The sequence below is a fragment of the Pan paniscus genome, chromosome 16, assembly GCF_029289425.2.
Source record: "Pan paniscus chromosome 16, NHGRI_mPanPan1-v2.0_pri, whole genome shotgun sequence".
In the NCBI taxonomy this organism is placed as follows: domain Eukaryota; kingdom Metazoa; phylum Chordata; class Mammalia; order Primates; family Hominidae; genus Pan; species Pan paniscus.
Window position 1 is genome coordinate 17,011,238 of NC_073265.2, and position 16,973 is coordinate 17,028,210.

Below are 16,973 nucleotides of genomic sequence, written 5' to 3' on the forward strand. Positions count from 1 at the left end.
ATGGAATGGAATGGAATGGAATCAACCCGAATGTAATGGAATTCAAAGGAATGGAATGGATTCGAATCAACACGAAAGGATTGGAATGGAATGGAATCAACTCAAATGGAATGGAGTGGAATGGAATGGAATCCAATCAACCCGAATAGAATGGAATGGAATGGAATGGAATGGAATGGTATGGAATGCAATGGAATCAATCCGAAATAAATGGAATGGAATAGAGTGGAATGGAATGGAATCAACCCGAATGGAATGGAATGGAATGGAATGGAATGAACCCGAATGGCATGGAATGGAATGGAAAAGAATGGAATCAAAACGAATGCAATGGAATGGAATGGAATGGAATCAACCCAAAAGGAATGGAATGGAATGGAATGGAATGGAATCAGCCCGAATGGAATGGAATTGAACGGAATGGAAAGGAATCAACACGAATGGAATGGAATGGAATGGAATGGAATGGAATGGAACAAACCTGAAAGGAATGGAAGGGAATTGAATGGAAACGAATCAACCCGAATGGAATGGAATGAAAAGGAATGGAAAGGAATGGAATGGAAAGGAATCAACCGGAAAGGAATGGAATGGAATGGAATCAACCCGAATGGAATGGAATCCAATGGAATGGAATGGAATCGAATCAACACGAATGGAATGGAATGAAATAGAATCAACTCGAATGGAAAGGAATGGAATGGAATGGAATGGAATCAGCCCGAATGGAATGGAATGGAATGGAATGGCATGGAAAAGAATGGAATCAAACCGAATGGATTGGAATGGAATGGAATGGAAACAACCCCAATGGAATCGATTGGAATGGAATGGAATGGAATGGAATGGAATGGAATAGAATCAAACCGAATGGAATTGAATGGAATGCAATGGAATGGAATGGAATCAACCGGAATGGAATGGAATGGAACGGAATGGAATGGAATGGAATGGAATGGAATGGAATCAATGCGAATGGAATGGAATGGAATGGAATGGAATGGAATGGAATGGCATGGAGTGTAATGGAATGGAATCAACCCGAATGGAATGCAACGGAAGGGAATGGAATGGATTGGAACGGAACGGAATCAACCCGAATGGAATGGAATGGAGTGGAATGGAATCAACCTGAAAGGAATGGAATGCAATGGAATGGATTGGAATGGTATCAACCCGAATGGAATGGAATGGAATGGAATGGAATGGAATGGAATGGAATGGAATGGAATCTATCCGAATGGAATGGAATTGCATGGAAAGGAATGGAATGGAATGGAATGGAATCAACCCGCATGGATTGGAATGGAGAGGAATGGAAGGGAATGCAATGCTATGGAATCAATCCGAATGGAATGGAATGCAATGGAATGGAATGGAATCAACACGAATGGAGTGGAATGGAGGGGAATGGAAGGGAATGCAATGCTATGGAATCAATCCGAATGGAATGGAATGCAATTGAATGGAATGCAATGGAATGGAATCAACCCGAATGGAAAGGAATGGAATGGAATGGAAAGGAATAAACCCGAAAAGAATGGAATGTAATGGAATGAAATGAAATGAAATGGAATGGAGTGGAATCAACCCGAATGAAATGGAATGGAATGGAAATGAATGGAAAGGAATGGAATGTAATCAACCCGAAAGGAATGGAATGGAAGGGAATGGAATGGAGTAGAATGGAATGGAATTGAATCAACCCTAATGGAATGGAATGGAATGGTATGGAATGAAATGCAATGAAATGGAACGGAATGGAATCAACCCCAATGGAATGGAAAGGAATGGCATGGAATGGAATGGAATGGAATGCAATCAACCCGAATGGAGTGGAGTGGAATGCAATGGAATGGAGTGGAGTGGAATTCAATGGAATGGAATGGATTGGAATGGAACGGAGTGAAAATGAATCTAATGGAATGGAATGTAATGGAATGGACTGGAATCAACCCGATTGGAACTGAATGGAATGGAATGGAATGGAATGGAATCAACCAGAATGAAATGGAGTGGAATGGAATCAACCCGAATGGAATGGAATGCAATGGAATGGAACGGAATGGAATGGAATGGAATGGAAAGGAATGGAGTGGAATGGAATCAACCCGAATGGAATGGAATGGAATGGAATGGAATGGAATGGAATGGAATGGAATGGAGTGGAATCAACCCGAAGGGAATAGAATGCAATGGAGTGGAATGAAATGGAATCAACCCGAATGGAATGGAATGGAACGGACTGGAATCAACCCGAATCGAATGGAATGGAAATGAATAGAATGGAAGGGAATGGAATGGAATCAACGCGAATTCAATGGAATGTAATTGAATGTAATGGAATGGAATGAAATGGAACAAAATCGAATCAACCCAAATGGAATGGAATGGAATAGAATGGAATGGAATGGAATAGAATGGAATGGAACGAAATGGAATCAACCCGAACGGAATGGAATTGAATGGAATGGAATGGAATCAACCCGAATGGAATGGAATCAACCCGAATGGAATGGAATGGAACGGAATGGAATGGAACCAACAGGAATGGAATGCAACGGAAGGGAATGGAATGGATTGGAACGGAACGGAATCAACCCGAATGAAATGGAATGGAGTGGAATGGAATCAACCTGAAAGGAATGGAATGCAATGGAATGGATTGGAATGGTATCAACCCGAATGGAATGGAATGGAATGGAATGGAATGGAATGGAATCTATCCGAATGGAATGGAATTGCATGGAAAGGAATGGAATGGAATGGAATGGAATCAACCCGCATGGATTGGAATGGAGAGGAATCAAGTCGAATGGAATGGAAAGGAATGGAATGGAATGGAATGGAAAGGAATGGAATGGAATGGAATGGAATGGAATGGAATCAATGCGAATGGAATGGAATGGAATGGAATGGAATGGAATGGAATGGAATGGCATGGAGTGTAATGGAATGGAATCAACCCGAATGGAATGCAACGGAAGGGAATGGAATGGATTGGAACGGAACGGAATCAACCCGAATGGAATGGAATGGAGTGGAATGGAATCAACCTGAAAGGAATGGAATGCAATGGAATGGATTGGAATGGTATCAACCCGAATGGAATGGAATGGAATGGAATGGAATGGAATGGAATCTATCCGAATGGAATGGAATTGCATGGAAAGGAATGGAATGGAATGGAATGGAATCAACCCGCATGGATTGGAATGGAGAGGAATCAAGTCGAATGGAATGGAAAGGAATGGAATGGAATGGAATGGAATGGAATGGAATGGAATCAACACGAATGGAGTGGAATGGAGGGGAATGGAAGGGAATGCAATGCTATGGAATCAACCCGAATGGAATGGAATGCAATGGAATGGAATGCAATGGAATGGAATCAACCCGAATGGAAAGGAATGGAATGGAATGGAAAGGAATAAACCCGAAAAGAATGGAATGTAATGTAATGAAATGAAATGGAATGGAGTGGAATCAACCCGAATGAAATGGAATGGAATGGAAATGAATGGAATGGAATGGAATGTAATCAACCCGAAAAGAATGGAATGGAAGGGAATGGAATGGAGTAGAATGCAATGGAATTGAATCAACCCTAATGGAATGGAATGGAATGGTATGGAATGAAATGAAATGAAATGGAACGGAATGGAATCAACCCCAATGGAATGGAAAAAATGGCATGGAATGGAATGGAATGGAATGCAATCAACCCGAATGGAGTGGAGTGGAATGCAATGGAATGGAGTGGAGTGGAATTCAATGGAATGGAATGGATTGGAATGGAACGGAGTGAAAATGAATCTAATGGAATGGAATGTAATGGAATGGACTGGAATCAACCCGATTGGAACTGAATGGAATGGAATGGAATGGAATCAACCAGAATGAAATGGAGTGGAATGGAATCAACCCGAATGGAATGGAATGCAATGGAACGGAACGGAATGGAATGGAATGGAATGGAATGGAAAGGAATGGAATGGAATGGAATCAACCCGAATGGAATGGAATGGAATGGAATGGAATGGAATGGAATGGAGTGGAATCAACCCGAAGGGAATGGAATGCAATGGAGTGGAATGAAATGGAATCAACCCGAATGGAATGGAATGGAACGGACTGGAATCAACCCGAATCGAATGGAATGGAAATGAATAGAATGGAAGGGAATGGAATGGAATCAACGCGAATTCAAAGGAATGTAATTGAATGTAATGGAATGGAATGAAATGGGACAAAATCGAATCAACCCAAATGGAATGGAATGGAATAGAATGGAATGGAATGGAATAGAATGGAATGGAACGAAATGGAATCAACCCGAACGGAATGGAATTGAATGGAATGGAATGGAATCAACCCGAATGGAATGGAATCAACCCGAATGGAATGGAATGGAATGGAATGGAATGGAATCAACCGGAATGGAATGGAATGGAATGCAATGGAATGGAGTGGAATGGAATCAACCCGAATGGAATGGAATGGAATGGAATGGAATGCAATCAACCCAAATGGAATAGAATGGAATGGAATGGAATGGAATGGAATGGAATGGAATGGAATGGAATGGAATGGAGTCAACCCGAATGGAATGGAATGGATTGGAATCAACCAGAATGGAATGGAATGGTATTGATTGGAATGAAATGGAATGGAATGGAATGGAAAGGAATCAACCCGAATGGAATGGAAGGCAATGGAATGGAATGGAATGGAATCAACCCGAATGGAACGGAATGGAATGGAATGGAATGGAATGGATTAGAATGCAAAGCAGTCAACCAGAATGGAATGGAATTGAATGGAATAGAATGCAAAGCAATCAACCAGTATGGAATGTAACGGAATGGAATGGATTGGGATGGAATCAACCTGAATGGAATGGAATGGAATGGTATGGAATGGAATGGAATGGAATCAACCCGACTGGAATGCAATGGAATGGAATGGAATGGAATGGAATGGATTGGAATGAAATCAACCAGAATAGAATGGAATGGAATGGAATGGAATGGGATGGAATGGAATGGAATGGATTGGAATGAAATCAACCAGAATAGAATGGAATGGAATGGAATGGAATGGAAAGGAATGGATTTGAATGGAATCAAAACGAATAGAATGGAATGGAATGGAATGGAATGGAATGGAATGGAAAGGAATGGAATCAACCCGAATGGAATGGAATCAACCCGAATGCAATGGAATGGAATGGAATGGAATCAACCGGAATGGAATGGAATGGAATGGAATGGAAGTGAACGGACTGGAATCAACCCGAATGGAATGGAATGGAAGGGAGTGGAATGGAATGGAATGGAATGGAACGCAATCAACCCAAATGGAATGGAATGTAATTGAATGGAATGGAATGGAATGGAATGAAATGGAACGAAATGGAATCAACTCGAAAGGAATGGAAAGGAATGGAACGGAAAGGAATGGAATCAACCCGAATGGAATGGAATGGAATGGCATTTAATGGAATGGAATGGAATGGAATCAACACGAATGGAATGGAATGCAATGGCATGGAAGGGAATGGAATGGAATGCAATGAAATGGAACGGAATGGAATCAACCCGAATGGAATGGAACGGAATGGAATGGAATGGAATGGAATGGAATGGAAGGGAATGGAAGCAACCCGAATGGAGTGGAGTGGAAAGGAATGGAATGGAATGGATTGGAATGGAAAGGAATCAAAATGAATCTAAAGGAATGGAATGGAATGGAATGGACTGGAGTGGAATAGAATCAACCCGAATGGAATGGAATGGGATGGAATGGAATGGAATGGAATGGAATGGAATCACCCCGAAAGGAATGGAATGGAATGTACTGGAGTGGAATAGAATCAACACGAATGGAATGGAATGGAATGGAATGGGATTGAATGGAATGGAATGGAATCACCCCGAATGGAATGGAATGGAATGGAATGTTTTGGAATGGAATTGAATGGAATCAACGCGAATAGAATGATCTGGAATGGAATGGAATGGAATGGAATGGAATGGAATGGAATCAATCCGAATGGAATGAAATGGAATGGAATGGAATGGAATGGTATGGAATCAACCCGAATGGAATGGAAAGGATAAGAATGGAATGCAAAGGAACGGAATGGAATCAACGCGAATGGAATGGAATTGAATGGAATGCAATGCAATGGAATGGAATCAACCCGAATGCATTGGAATGGAATGGAATGGAATGGAATGGAATGGAATGGAATCGACCCAAATAGAATGGAATGGAATGGAATGGAATCAAATGGAATGGAATCAACCCAAATGGAATGGAATGGAATGGAATGGTATGGAATGGAATGGAATGGAATCAACCTGAATGGAATGGACTCAACCTGAATGGAATGGATTGGAAAAGAATGGAATGGAATGGAATCAACCGAAATGGAATGGTATGGAATAGAATGGAAAGGAATGGAATGGAATGGAATCAACCCAAATGGAATGGAATGGAATGGAACGGAATGGAATGGAATGGAATGGAATCAACCCGAATGGAATGGAATGGAATGGAATGGCATGGAATGGAATGAAATGGAATGGAATCAACCCGAATGGAATGGAATGGAATGGCATCAAACCGAATGGAATGGAATGGAATGAAATGGAATGGAATTAACCCAAATGCAGTGGAAAGGAATGGTATGGAAAGGAATCAACCAGAATGGAATGGAATGCAATGGTATGGAATGGAATGGAATGGAATGCAATGGAGTCAATACTAACGGAAAGGAATGGAATGCAATGGAATGGAATGGAAGGGAATAGAATGGAATGGATTGGAATGGAATGGAATGGAATGGAATGGAATGGAATGGAATATAATGGAATCGAATCACCCCGAATGGAATGGAATGGAATGGAATGCTATGGAATGGAATGTAATGGAATGGAATCAACCCGATTGGAATGGAATGGAATGGAATGGAATGCAATGGAATAGAATGGAATCAACCTGAAGGTAATGTAATGGAATGGAATGGAATGGAATGGAATGGAATGGAATGGAATGGAATGGTGAGGAATCAACCCGAATGAAATGGAATGGAATGGAATTGAATGGGATGGAATGGAATGGAATCAACGAGAAAGGAAGGGAATGGAAGGGAATGGATTGAAATAGAATGGAATGGAATGGAATCAACCCTAATGGAAGGCAATGGAATGGAATGGAATGAAATGCAATGAAATGGAAAGGAATGGAATCAACCCGAATGGAATGGAAAGGAATGGAATGGAATGGAATGGAATGGAATGGAATGGAAGGGAATGGAATCAACCCGAATGGAGTGGAGTGGAAAGGAATGGAATGGAATGGATTGGAATGGAACGGAATCAAAATGAATCTAATGGAATGGAATGGAATGGAATGGAATGGACTGGAATCAACCCGATTGGAATGGAATGGAATGGAACGGAATGGAATCAACCAGAATGGAATGGAGTGGAATGGAATCAACAAGAATGGAATGGAATGGAATGGAATGGAATCAACCAGAATGGAATGGAATGGAATGGAATGGAATTGCATGGAATCAACCAGAATGAAATAGAATGGAATGGAATAAAATGGAATGGAATGGAAAAGAATGGAATGGTTTCAACACGAATCTAATGGAATGGAATGGAATGGGATGGAATGGAATCGAATGGAATCAACCGGAATGGAATGGAATGGAATCACCCCGAATGGAATGGAATGGAATGGAATGCTATGGAATGGAATGGAATGGAATGGAATCAACCCGATTGGAATGGAATGGAATGGAATGGAATGGAATGGAATGGAATGGAATCAACCTGAATGTAATGTAATGGAATGGAATTTAATGGAATGGAGAGGAATCACCCCGAATGAAATGGAATGGAATGGAATTGAATGGAATGGAAAGGAATGGAATCAACCCGAAAGGAATGGAATGGAAGGGAATGGAATGGAATTGAATGGAATGGAATGGAATCAACCCTAATGGAAGGCAATGGAATGGAATGGAATGAAATGCAAAGAAATGGAACGGAATGGAATCAACCCGAATGGAATGGAAAGGAATGGAATGGAATGGAATGGAATGGAATGGAAGGGAATGGAATCAACCCGAATGGAATGGAGTGGAAAGGAATGGAATGGAATGGATTGGAATGGAACGGAATCAAAATGAATCTAATGGAATGGAACGGAATGGAATGGACTGGAATCAACCTGAGTGGAACGGAATGGAATGGAACGGAATGGAATCAACCAGAATGGAATGGAGTGGAATGGAATCAACCCGAATGGAATGGAATGGAATGGAATCAACCCGAATGGAATGGAATGGAACGGAATAGAATGGAATAAACCGGAATGGAATGGAATGGAATGGAATGGAATGGAATGGAATGGAATAAACCCGAAAGGAATGGAATGCAATGGAATGGAATGGAATGGAATGGAATGGAATGGAATGGAGTCAAGCCGAATGAAATGGAATGGATTGGAATCAACTCGAATGGAATGGAATGCAATGGAATTGATTGGAATGGAAAGTCATGGAATGGAATGGAATGGAATGGAATGGAATGGAGTGGAATGGAGTGGAGAAAACCGAAGTGTATGGAATGGAATGGAATGGAATGGAATGGAATGGAATGGAATAAACCCGAATGGAATGAAATGGAATGGAATGGCATGGAATGGAATGGAATGGAATGGAATGGAATGGAATGGAATGCAATGGAATCAAGCCGAATGGAATGGAATGGAATGGAATCAAACCGAATGGAATGGAATGGAATGGAATGGAATGGAAAGGAATCAACCCGAATAGAATGGATTGCAATGGAATGGAATGGAATGGAATCAACCCAAATGGAAGGGAATGGAATGGAATGGAATGGAATAGAATTCAAAGCAGTCAACCAGAATGGAATGGAATGGAATTGAATTGAACGGAATAGAATGCAAAGCAATCAACCAGAATGGAATGGAATGGAATGGAATGGGATTGAATGGAATGGAATGGAATCACCCCGAATGGAATGGAATGGAATGGAATGTTTTGGAATGGAATTGAATGGAATCAACGCGAATAGAATGATCTGGAATGGAATGGAATGGAATGGAATGGAATGGAATGGAATCAATCCGAATGGAATGAAATGGAATGGAATGGAATGGAATGGTATGGAATCAACCCGAATGGAATGGAAAGGATAAGAATGGAATGCAAAGGAACGGAATGGAATCAACGCGAATGGAATGGAATTGAATGGAATGCAATGCAATGGAATGGAATCAACCCGAATGCATTGGAATGGAATGGAATGGAATGGAATGGAATGGAATGGAATCGACCCAAATAGAATGGAATGAAATGGAATGGAATCAAATGGAATGGAATCAACCCAAATGGAATGGAATGGAATGGAATGGTATGGAATGGAATGGAATGGAATCAACCTGAATGGAATGGACTCAACCTGAATGGAATGGATTGGAAAAGAATGGAATGGAATGGAATCAACCGAAATGGAATGGTATGGAATAGAATGGAAAGGAATGGAATGGAATGGAATCAACCCAAATGGAATGGAATGGAATGGAACGGAATGGAATGGAATGGAATGGAATCAACCCGAATGGAATGGAATGGAATGGAATGGCATGGAATGGAATGAAATGGAATGGAATCAACCCGAATGGAATGGAATGGAATGGCATCAAACCGAATGGAATGGAATGGAATGAAATGGAATGGAATTAACCCAAATGCAGTGGAAAGGAATGGTATGGAAAGGAATCAACCAGAATGGAATGGAATGCAATGGTATGGAATGGAATGGAATGGAATGCAATGGAGTCAATACTAACGGAAAGGAATGGAATGCAATGGAATGGAATGGAAGGGAATAGAATGGAATGGATTGGAATGGAATGGAATGGAATGGAATGGAATGGAATGGAATATAATGGAATCGAATCACCCCGAATGGAATGGAATGGAATGGAATGCTATGGAATGGAATGTAATGGAATGGAATCAACCCGATTGGAATGGAATGGAATGGAATGGAATGCAATGGAATAGAATGGAATCAACCTGAAGGTAATGTAATGGAATGGAATGGAATGGAATGGAATGGAATGGAATGGAATGGAATGGTGAGGAATCAACCTGAATGAAATGGAATGGAATGGAATTGAATGGGATGGAATGGAATGGAATCAACGAGAAAGGAAGGGAATGGAAGGGAATGGATTGAAATAGAATGGAATGGAATGGAATCAACCCTAATGGAAGGCAATGGAATGGAATGGAATGAAATGCAATGAAATGGAAAGGAATGGAATCAACCCGAATGGAATGGAAAGGAATGGAATGGAATGGAATGGAATGGAATGGAATGGAATGGAAGGGAATGGAATCAACCCGAATGGAGTGGAGTGGAAAGGAATGGAATGGAATGGATTGGAATGGAACGGAATCAAAATGAATCTAATGGAATGGAATGGAACGGAATGGAATGGACTGGAATCAACCCGATTGGAATGGAATGGAATGGAACGGAATGGAATCAACCAGAATGGAATGGAGTGGAATGGAATCAACAAGAATGGAATGGAATGGAATGGAATGGAATCAACCAGAATGGAATGGAATGGAATGGAATGGAATTGCATGGAATCAACCAGAATGAAATAGAATGGAATGGAATAAAATGGAATGGAATGGAAAAGAATGGAATGGTTTCAACACGAATCTAATGGAATGGAATGGAATGGGATGGAATGGAATCGAATGGAATCAACCGGAATGGAATGGAATGGAATCACCCCGAATGGAATGGAATGGAATGGAATGCTATGGAATGGAATGGAATGGAATGGAATCAACCCGATTGGAATGGAATGGAATGGAATGGAATGGAATGGAATGGAATGGAATCAACCTGAATGTAATGTAATGGAATGGAATTTAATGGAATGGAGAGGAATCACCCCGAATGAAATGGAATGGAATGGAATTGAATGGAATGGAAAGGAATGGAATCAACCCGAAAGGAATGGAATGGAAGGGAATGGAATGGAATTGAATGGAATGGAATGGAATCAACCCTAATGGAAGGCAATGGAATGGAATGGAATGAAATGCAATGAAATGGAACGGAATGGAATCAACCCGAATGGAATGGAAAGGAATGGAATGGAATGGAATGGAATGGAATGGAAGGGAATGGAATCAACCCGAATGGAATGGAGTGGAAAGGAATGGAATGGAATGGATTGGAATGGAACGGAATCAAAATGAATCTAATGGAATGGAACGGAATGGAATGGACTGGAATCAACCTGAGTGGAACGGAATGGAATGGAACGGAATGGAATCAACCAGAATGGAATGGAGTGGAATGGAATCAACCCGAATGGAATGGAATGGAATGGAATCAACCCGAATGGAATGGAATGGAACGGAATAGAATGGAATAAACCGGAATGGAATGGAATGGAATGGAATGGAATGGAATGGAATAAACCCGAAAGGAATGGAATGCAATGGAATGGAATGGAATGGAATGGAATGGAATGGAATGGAGTCAAGCCGAATGAAATGGAATGGATTGGAATCAACTCGAATGGAATGGAATGCAATGGAATTGATTGGAATGGAAAGTCATGGAATGGAATGGAATGGAATGGAATGGAATGGAATGGAGTGGAATGGAGTGGAGAAAACCGAAGTGTATGGAATGGAATGGAATGGAATGGAATGGAATGGAATGGAATAAACCCGAATGGAATGAAATGGAATGGAATGGCATGGAATGGAATGGAATGGAATGGAATGGAATGGAATGCAATGGAATCAAGCCGAATGGAATGGAATGGAATGGAATCAAACCGAATGGAATGGAATGGAATGGAATGGAATGGAAAGGAATCAACCCGAATAGAATGGATTGCAATGGAATGGAATGGAATGGAATCAACCCAAATGGAAGGGAATGGAATGGAATGGAATGGAATAGAATTCAAAGCAGTCAACCAGAATGGAATGGAATGGAATTGAATTGAACGGAATAGAATGCAAAGCAATCAACCAGAATGGAATGGAATGGAATGGAATCAACCCGAATGGAATGGAATAGATTGGAATCAACTCGAATGGAATGGAATGGAATGGAATGGAATCAACACAAATGGAATGGAATGGAATCGAATGGAAATGAATGGAATGGAATGGAATGGGATGCAATGCAAGCAACCCGAATGGAATGGACTGGAATGCAATGGAATGGAATGCAATGGAATCAACCCCAATGGAACGGAATGCAGTGGAACTGAATGGAAAGGAATGGAATCTATCCGAATGGAATGGAATGGAATGGAATCAACTCGAATGGAATGGAATGGAATGGAATGGAATGGAATCAACCAGAATGGAATGGAATGGAATGGAATGGAATTGCATGGAATCAACCAGAATGAAATAGAATGGAATGGAATAAAATGGAATGGAATGGAAAAGAATGGAATGGTTTCAACACGAATCTAATGGAATGGAATGGAATGGGATGGAATGGAATCGAATGGAATCAACCGGAATGGAATGGAATGGAATCACCCCGAATGGAATGGAATGGAATGGAATGCTATGGAATGGAATGGAATGGAATGGAATCAACCCGATTGGAATGGAATGGAATGGAATGGAATGGAATGGAATGGAATGGAATCAACCTGAATGTAATGTAATGGAATGGAATTTAATGGAATGGAGAGGAATCACCCCGAATGAAATGGAATGGAATGGAATTGAATGGAATGGAAAGGAATGGAATCAACCCGAAAGGAATGGAATGGAAGGGAATGGAATGGAATTGAATGGAATGGAATGGAATCAACCCTAATGGAAGGCAATGGAATGGAATGGAATGAAATGCAATGAAATGGAACGGAATGGAATCAACCCGAATGGAATGGAAAGGAATGGAATGGAATGGAATGGAATGGAATGGAAGGGAATGGAATCAACCCGAATGGAATGGAGTGGAAAGGAATGGAATGGAATGGATTGGAATGGAACGGAATCAAAATGAATCTAATGGAATGGAACGGAATGGAATGGACTGGAATCAACCTGAGTGGAACGGAATGGAATGGAACGGAATGGAATCAACCAGAATGGAATGGAGTGGAATGGAATCAACCCGAATGGAATGGAATGGAATGGAATCAACCCGAATGGAATGGAATGGAACGGAATAGAATGGAATAAACCGGAATGGAATGGAATGGAATGGAATGGAATGGAATGGAATGGAATAAACCCGAAAGGAATGGAATGCAATGGAATGGAATGGAATGGAATGGAATGGAATGGAATGGAGTCAAGCCGAATGAAATGGAATGGATTGGAATCAACTCGAATGGAATGGAATGCAATGGAATTGATTGGAATGGAAAGTCATGGAATGGAATGGAATGGAATGGAATGGAATGGAGTGGAATGGAGTGGAGAAAACCGAAGTGTATGGAATGGAATGGAATGGAATGGAATGGAATGGAATGGAATAAACCCGAATGGAATGAAATGGAATGGAATGGCATGGAATGGAATGGAATGGAATGGAATGGAATGGAATGCAATGGAATCAAGCCGAATGGAATGGAATGGAATGGAATCAAACCGAATGGAATGGAATGGAATGGAATGGAATGGAAAGGAATCAACCCGAATAGAATGGATTGCAATGGAATGGAATGGAATGGAATCAACCCAAATGGAAGGGAATGGAATGGAATGGAATGGAATAGAATTCAAAGCAGTCAACCAGAATGGAATGGAATGGAATTGAATTGAACGGAATAGAATGCAAAGCAATCAACCAGAATGGAATGGAATGGAATGGAATCAACCCGAATGGAATGGAATAGATTGGAATCAACTCGAATGGAATGGAATGGAATGGAATGGAATCAACACAAATGGAATGGAATGGAATCGAATGGAAATGAGTGGAATGGAATGGAATGGGATGCAATGCAAGCAACCCGAATGGAATGGACTGGAATGCAATGGAATGGAATGCAATGGAATCAACCCCAATGGAACGGAATGCAGTGGAACTGAATGGAAAGGAATGGAATCTATCCGAATGGAATGGAATGGAATGGAATCAACTCGAATGGAATGGAATGGAATGGAATGGAATGGAATCAACCAGAATGGAATGGAATGGAATGGAATGGAATTGCATGGAATCAACCAGAATGAAATAGAATGGAATGGAATAAAATGGAATGGAATGGAAAAGAATGGAATGGTTTCAACACGAATCTAATGGAATGGAATGGAATGGGATGGAATGGAATCGAATGGAATCAACCGGAATGGAATGGAATGGAATCACCCCGAATGGAATGGAATGGAATGGAATGCTATGGAATGGAATGGAATGGAATGGAATCAACCCGATTGGAATGGAATGGAATGGAATGGAATGGAATGGAATGGAATGGAATCAACCTGAATGTAATGTAATGGAATGGAATTTAATGGAATGGAGAGGAATCACCCCGAATGAAATGGAATGGAATGGAATTGAATGGAATGGAAAGGAATGGAATCAACCCGAAAGGAATGGAATGGAAGGGAATGGAATGGAATTGAATGGAATGGAATGGAATCAACCCTAATGGAAGGCAATGGAATGGAATGGAATGAAATGCAATGAAATGGAACGGAATGGAATCAACCCGAATGGAATGGAAAGGAATGGAATGGAATGGAATGGAATGGAATGGAAGGGAATGGAATCAACCCGAATGGAGTGGAGTGGAAAGGAATGGAATGGAATGGATTGGAATGGAACGGAATCAAAATGAATCTAATGGAATGGAACGGAATGGAATGGACTGGAATCAACCTGAGTGGAACGGAATGGAATGGAACGGAATGGAATCAACCAGAATGGAATGGAGTGGAATGGAATCAACCCGAATGGAATGGAATGGAATGGAATCAACCCGAATGGAATGGAATGGAACGGAATAGAATGGAATAAACCGGAATGGAATGGAATGGAATGGAATGGAATGGAATAAACCCGAAAGGAATGGAATGCAATGGAATGGAATGGAATGGAATGGAATGGAATGGAATGGAATGGAATGGAGTCAAGCCGAATGAAATGGAATGGATTGGAATCAACTCGAATGGAATGGAATGCAATGGAATTGATTGGAATGGAAAGTCATGGAATGGAATGGAATGGAATGGAATGGAATGGAGTGGAATGGAGTGGAGAAAACCGAAGTGTATGGAATGGAATGGAATGGAATGGAATGGAATAAACCCGAATGGAATGAAATGGAATGGAATGGCATGGAATGGAATGGAATGGAATGGAATGGAATGGAATGCAATGGAATCAAGCCGAATGGAATGGAATGGAATGGAATGGAATGGAATGGAATCAAACCGAATGGAATGGAATGGAATGGAATGGAATGGAAAGGAATCAACCCGAATAGAATGGATTGCAATGGAATGGAATGGAATGGAATCAACCCAAATGGAAGGGAATGGAATGGAATGGAATGGAATAGAATTCAAAGCAGTCAACCAGAATGGAATGGAATGGAATTGAATTGAACGGAATAGAATGCAAAGCAATCAACCAGAATGGAATGGAATGGAATGGAATCAACCCGAATGGAATGGAATAGATTGGAATCAACTCGAATGGAATGGAATGGAATGGAATGGAATCAACACAAATGGAATGGAATGGAATCGAATGGAAATGAATGGAATGGAATGGAATGGGATGCAATGCAAGCAACCCGAATGGAATGGACTGGAATGCAATGGAATGGAATGCAATGGAATCAACCCCAACGGAACGGAATGCAGTGGAACTGAATGGAAAGGAATGGAATCTATCCGAATGGAATGGAATGGAATGGAATCAACTCGAATGGAATGGAATGGAATGGAATGGAATGGAATATAATAAACCCGTTTGGAATGGAATGGAATGCAATGGAATGGAATGGAATGGAATCAACCCGAAAGGAATGGAATGGAATGGATTGGAATGGAATATAATCAACCCGATTTTAATGGAATGCAATGGAATGGAATGGAATGGATTCAAACCGAATGGAATGGAATGGAATGGAATGGAATGCAATCAACCCAAATGGAATATAATGGAATGGAATGGAATGGAATGGAATGGAATGGAATGGAATGGAATGGAATGGAATGGAATGGAGTCAACCCGAATGGAATGGAATGGATTGGAATCAACCCGAATGGAATGGAATGGAATGGAACGGAATGGAATCAACCAGAATGGAATGGAGTGGAATGGAATCAGCAAGAATGGAATGGAATGGAATGGAATCAACCAGAATGGAATGGAATGGAATGGAATGGAATTGCATGGAATCAACCAGAATGAAATAGAATGGAATGGAATAAAATGGAATGGAATGGAAAAGAATGGAATGGTTTCAACACGAATCTAATGGAATGGAATGGAATGGGATGGAATGGAATCGAATGGAATCAACCGGAATGGAATGGAATGGAATCACCCCGAATGGAATGGAATGGAATGGAATGCTATGGAATGGAATGGAATGGAATGGAATCAACCCGATTGGAATGGAATGGAATGGAATGGAATGGAATGGAATGGAATGGAATCAACCTGAATGTAATGTAATGGAATGGAATTTAATGGAATGGAGAGGAATCACCCCGAATGAAATGGAATGGAATGGAATTGAATGGAATGGAAAGGAATGGAATCAACCCGAAAGGAATGGAATGGAAGGGAATGGAATGGAATTGAATGGAATGGAATGGAATCAACCCTAATGGAAGGCAATGGAATGGAATGGAATGAAATGCAATGAAATGGAACGGAATG